The following is a 6,866-nucleotide window of genomic DNA, read 5'->3' as shown; positions in this document are numbered from 1 at the left end:
TATTGGGTTTTGCTTTAGCCTAATTGAGCATTAAACTTATGGAATGGTTTAAAAGTGGCATAACTTATTGCATCTCAACATCACCATTAGGTTTTGTTTGATTATTTTGTATAAATATGGCGAGTATATTTAATCGTTTTTCCTTTCTTGATTAAAAGATGAAATCTATGCTCTACGAAACATCGTTCCAAGGCATGTTTTATAGTTCCAAACAAAATATTTGTTGTATTCATGAAGAATCTTAGTAATTTCTTACTTTAAATCTTAACAGTGCTATATGACGGAATTTTATTTGAATAAAAGACACGAAAGCACTTTTGCCTTGCATGACTAATTAGTCAATATAGGGTCGATTTGTTTCAACTGGTTTTGAATGGTTAATCTCCATATTTAAGAATATTTATTTTGTTTAACTAATGCTTTTCTAATTATTCGTGGACTTATTTTGTATAAGTTGATTGCAGGACTTTGAATCGTGCTAATATGTTACATTATCTATAAACAAGTTCTTCACTTTGTCATGTGTTTTGGGATTTCTAGTGTTCACTTTGGGTTATCTCTGTTAAGTTATATTTTTTAATTTATAACAAACTCTTTGTTTTAAACAATTCCTAACTAGTTTTTTTTGGTCTAAGACCATGTGTGTGGTAAGTACAAAAGTTTGTTTTAAATACTAAGAGCTTATTAGCAAGTAATCTAAGGACCTATTAGAAAGATTCTAACTAACTTACTGGGGCTTTTATATGAGTCTAGTTTATAAGTATGTGTGTTGTTTGAGCTTTGGTAGATATATGGTTAGTGGAACTATATTTAGACCTTTTTTTCTTATGTTTGATGGGATTACATATTAATAAATGTATGTTTCTTAGTTTCTATTTGATTATTTTTTTCATTCTGCTCTCTGAATGATATATTCTCTCAACTTTGAAGGGCTTCTTAGTTTCTATTCATGGGTGTTTTTTTGTTCTTTTCTGGTGGAGTTTGGAAGAAAAAGTGTAATGATTTAGAGAGATTAACAATAAACTCATAGAGTATATTAAGTTTGTTTTGGTTGATTGTATATTTTTTTAATATTTATTTACAGTTTATTATAATATCTCTTACTATCATATTGGATATTCATTATTATTTGATTCTGATTTAGCATGTAATTTCTCTAGTCTGTTGACGAGCTAATACTATATTATTTCATTCTGTTTTTTGTATTTCAGTTATGACTCAGTCCAACCAGAAGGTCAATTATGATAATGATATTGATTGAATTAGTGAGCTACCTGGTACTGTGATTGATTGCATCCTAGAACATATGATTGTTAAAGATCTAGTTAAGACCAGTATTTTGTCTAGAAAATGGAGGTATATGTGGACTTCAGTCTCGCGATTTAAGTTTGATGAAGAATTTTACCATTTGTTTGATAATCTTGATAATCATGCCCATGAGTTTTCTCGAATTATCACAAAAATTCTTTTCCTCCATAATGGACCAATAAATGAATTTATTATTTACCTCCCTCGCAATCCCAAGCACAAAATCACATTTGAATATCATAATAAGTGGTTTTTGTTTTTGTCAAGGAAAGGTGTTAAACACATTTATCTGGATAACGATGAGAAAGTTCACGTTCGAACTCCATCTCATCTCTTCTCTTGTCAAGGATTGACTTACTTGTATTTCTTCTATTTTAACTTGTCAATTCCACCTAGTTTTTGTGAATTTAAGAGTTTGCTTCAGCTTCACTTACTTCTTATGACATTTGAGTCGGGTGCACTTGAGAGTCTTCTACCCGGCTGCCCATTACTTGAAAAGCTCGCCATTGAGCAATGTTCTGGCTCTGAATGTATTGATATTTCTTCTTCTACTCTAACTCATCTCTCTGTCTCAATTGAAGAGAACTGCATATTTCGTTTGAATAAAAGTTTGCCAATAATCCAAAGGCTTGATGTGGAATTAGTTTGCAAGCAGGTAAATTTGATCGAATGTTCCATTTCAATATTTATCTTTAAAGTTGTTTTATTTCAGTACAAATATATCTTATATGTTTGTTATTGATGGAACGAGCATCACAAAAGGCACAAGTTACCTTCAATTCAACATTAATTTATTTCAATACGTGATTTATATATTGGGTTTTGTTTTAGCCTAATTGAGCATTAAACTTAGGAAATTTCTCTATAGACCTTCCAACCTTCTAGTCCACCTCTGGTGAAAACTCCAAACTACCCCTGACTTCGGAAGTTCATTTCTGAAATGCAAGAAAAAGGCGTTTTCGGAGATGCATCTTCGAAAGCGTCTTTTTTTTTGAAAAAATTGTCTTATTTCGGAAGTTCATTTCCGAAATACTGCGATTTCTGCAGATTTATCAAAACACCCCCCCTCCCCCAATCATTTACCCTAAATCAAAACAAAAAGTGGCAAAGGCGAAAATATGTGCAAACAGAATTCCAAGGCTGCATCAAGGCTCCAATCACACTGCTAAACAACATTCAAAAGCCCTCAATCCTAACACTTTGTAAGTTTTGAAATTTTTAGATTCATTATTCAAATGCATGTTATTTAGGGTTTTAATTGCATAAATGATATATGGTTAGGTTGTTAGTAGTATTTAGGTTGTTTAGAAGCATTTTGATTTGGTTTGAAGTTTGGTTTAGGGGTCTGCCATGGAAGTTGCAGAAAACTCCATCGCAGGGGTGTTTCGGAAGTTCATTTCCGAAAACACCTCCATCCTAGTTTTCAGAAATGAACTTCCGAAATGTATCAGAAGTTCAAATTTTTTTGTTTTTTATTTTGGTCTCGCATATTAATCGATTTCAATTGTTTACAGGAACATGTCAGACAACCAACCAGCACGCATCAGACAGGGAAGGGAGACCAAGATTGCGTCGGCTAGAGAGGGTAGGGAGTGTCCGTTTTAATTTGCAAGTACTTTATTTTTAACGCCTTTGTTTATTGTGCCTGTTTCTTTGAAGTTTGTGTGCATGCGTTCTGACTTCTTTGACGGCGTGTCGCTGGTTTCCAACGTCTTTGTTCTTTAATGACTTGTCTGTTTCCCAAGCGTTTTTGTTCCCTTTCTTCTTTTATAAAAGGAGGTCTCATGGACCTTTCTTTCTTCATTTTTATGCAGGAATGGGTGGCGCTAAGGGAAGAAAGGGTTCTTCAAAGAAGGAGGTGAAGGAGAAGAAGAAGGTTTTGACTGGTTCTGCTTCTCGTCCCCTGGGGGTCCATGGCTCGGACGTGCAGGCTCAGTCTTCAGGCGTGACCAACGCTGATGGTTCTGAGACTGAGTGGGATGAGGATTGGTATGATTATCTTCATTCGGAGGAGTTCGCTCGTCGGGAAGAATAACGTGTTTTTGTTTTGTTTGATGTGTATTTTGTAACGCTCGTCGGGCAGAATAACGTGTTTTTGTTTTGTTTGACGCGTTTTGTTTTGTTTTGATTTCGGATTGTATCTTTCGCACAATGTTTTTGGATTGGATTTATCATCTTAGTATTTTCAGTTTATCTGTTGCTTATTTTTATTTGGCGTTTGCGTTTAATTAAAATGCGAGACAGTTTAAGAAAAAACATAAAAAAAAACACAGTTTCTGCATAATTCGGAAGTTCATTTCCGAATTCACCCCCATGAGGTGTTTTCGGAAGTTCATCTCCGAAGACACCCCCCATGAGGTGTTTTCGGAGATGCACTTCCGAATTGTGGAAATTTTTTTTAAAAAAAAAAGCGCTTCGGAAGTTCATTTCCGAAGCAGGGGTATTTTGAGATTTTCGTTGGGGGTGACCTCCATAGGGAGGTGGCTAAAGAAATTTTCTAAACATATGGAATGGTTTAAAAGTGGCATAACTTATTGCATCTCAACATCACCATTAGGTTTTGTTTGATTATTTTGTATAAATATGGCGAGTATATTTAATCGTTTTTCCTTTCTTGATTAAAAGATGAAATCTATGCTCTACAAAACATCGTTCCAAGGCATGTTTTATAGTTCCAAACAAAATATTTGTTGTATTCATGAAGAATCGTAGTAATTTCTTACTTTAAATCTTAACAGTGCTATATTTGAATAAAAGACACAAAAGCACTTTTGCCTTGCATGAGTAATTAGTAGATATAGGGTCGATTTGTTTCAACTTTAAAAAAATAGAATTTTTTTCTGGTATTTTTTAAAATAGATTTTACAAAATTATTTTTTTTATAATTAAAAAAAAAAATAGTATTTCAAAAATGACTTTTATGAGAATCTATTTGAAATATCTTTAAAATTAATTGATTTTTTAAAACTTTCACATCCAAAAAAAGTTTCAATAAAAAGATAAAATACCTACAATAACATTTTAAGAATACCAAATTTTTATTTGAAGCTTTTATTTTATGAGAAGTTTCTTTGTAATTTTTTTTACATTAAATTATGTAAAATTATAAAAATCATTTTTAAAAAAAGTCAAAAACAAACGGGCCCATAATATGATTCACTTTTGCCTTGTTTATAGATAATTTTTAAGATGAAGAACTAGCCAATATAACATGATTCACATTAAATGTCTATATAACTTCATTTGCATATGAAGTGAGTCTCATCGCAAACCTCACACCATTTTATACTAACTTGTATCCGAAGAACATACGATAAGAAACCTATGATTACAAAATATTTGTATTGAAAAAATAATAGAAAATTAATTATACACTTTTGATAAAGACAATACACAATTTTAAAAAAGACATTTCTACGTTTAATTATTAACATGTGACTCAAGAACACAAGTTAATATTATCCATATTATTTATTCACTCATACAACCACTTAATTTGAAAACCGCGCAACACATAGCTTAACATAGGGGTGGACAACGGTTCAGTTAAGTTCGGAATTTGGTCCAAAAATGGGAACCGAACCAATCCACGAGTGAGATATATAGGTCATACTTCTGATTGGTTTAATCTTTGGTTTGTTTGCGTTCGTTTCAAATCTGTTCAATTTGCTACATTTTTTTGTTACGGATGCTATTGGCCATTTTCAAATTTTAAGCCCAAATTTAAAATAAACCTAATTTTTCAAGTGAGTTCTTAATCCACCCCTTGATACTCTTAGGCACCTAGCGCAATTCCATTTACGTCCTCTGCTTCTGGAGATACATATAAAGAAGCACTTTTTTTGACCAAAATTTCTTTTTTTCCGGAACTACATATATGGAAGTATTTTAAACTGAATAAAATTGAGAAAATCTTCATAATAATTCAGTTCAGGGAATCTTCTGGAGCTACTTATACGAAACGTCTTAGCGCTAGAATATTTTGTAAATATAGCTCTGAAACTTTCTGCTATATTTTTAACCAGCAAGATCACTCCCCCATTGTTGGTTTTCTTCTTCAACACTCACCTTCACCAACCTTAAAATCCCTACACCGTCAATATAATTTTTCACTTCAAAACTCCAACTTTTTGGTGCAACAAATCAAATGGAGCAAGAGAAAATTGAATTTTTGGTAAAAATTCAACTTTGTCCATTACATTGCTCACATTAATCATCAAAATTTTGTAAAAAAAGTAATGTTGCTTCCGTAGGCACAACTTCGGGACATGTTGAAGATGAACACTTCCGGGTGTACATCTCCGAAACATGTTTGTGCTATTTTTGTACAACAGTTTTGTAATATTTTTGTATTTTTCTTATTGTTTACAAATAGTTATGGTGCACTTGTTAGATGAAGTTTTCGACACCATATTATCCTAATAAAGAAGAAAAATATCTTTTAAGATATTGTGAGCTTTCAACAAGAATAACATGTTTGCTAAAATCACGTCGAAGTCACACTTTGTAAGAAGGAAGCGTTGGACATGGACTTAGAAATATTTGCTAATTTTTATATTTGTTCGACGAAAGAGGGTGGCATTCGACAGAGAAGTTGAGTTTGAATGAAGGAATAACTGACTTTCGTCCTTGTCCGTTTTATCAGAAGACGTGTGGAGCTTTAGGGGGAAAGGAAGGCATGTTGAGCGAAACATGGCATGTTCTAAACGAAGGACTGTTGAAAACGGTTATTCTCGGTTTAGTATATATAGGAGTATTAGCGTTAGGATTCGTGTGTTCATCCATTTGTACAAAATCTCACTTAAAACTTAAAGTATATGCATATTGAGAAAAGAATCTCCTAAGAATGTACCTGTAAACACCATATTTACTTTTTAACGTTTATAATTTATCATTTCAAGAATTTTACTTCATGCAATTTATTTTTAATTCGCTTTAGCATACTTTCTTTACAAGTTTATGATGTTACTTTAAAGAATCACTTAGATCAAAACAAACATTATCATAAGATCGTGAGTATTATTGAAATGTTCTTCATTCCCAAGAACAACGTTTAAAATAAAAGAGCGTGTGTCATTGTTAGCTGGAGATTTCGACACAACCAATGATGTTCTTCAAAGTCATTTGATTCGAAGAAAGAATGGCCTTTAAAAGGCTATCTTTAAATTTTTATCTGTCAGAGAGTTTTTAAGTTGACACGAATCTGAATTAATTCTTCTTCGAAGTACAAGGGGTAAAAGACTTAGAATATTCTGACAATCACGATGCTTCGCGTTGAAGCGTTTCGAGCGGGAAGATTTAAATTTTAAACACTTTTGTTTCAAATCGAAGAGACACGTGAAACTCCAGGAGTTCGATGCGCATGCAAAAGAGCGACGTGGCATCTCATTAGAGTAGGACCGTTAGGGTAGAAATAGTATAAATAAAAGTCTTAGTGGTAGGATCCAGGGGTGTTCATTTTGTACAAATCACTCACAAATCATTCAAGTATCAAGCGTAAGAGAACAAATTTTCGCTGAGAAATGTACGTGTAACACCATTACAATTTTAGTGTTTTT

This window comes from Vicia villosa, unplaced genomic scaffold (genome assembly GCF_029867415.1).
Source record: "Vicia villosa cultivar HV-30 ecotype Madison, WI unplaced genomic scaffold, Vvil1.0 ctg.001067F_1_1, whole genome shotgun sequence".
Classification (NCBI taxonomy): Eukaryota; Viridiplantae; Streptophyta; class Magnoliopsida; order Fabales; family Fabaceae; genus Vicia; species Vicia villosa.
This window is presented reverse-complemented; position numbering follows the sequence as displayed.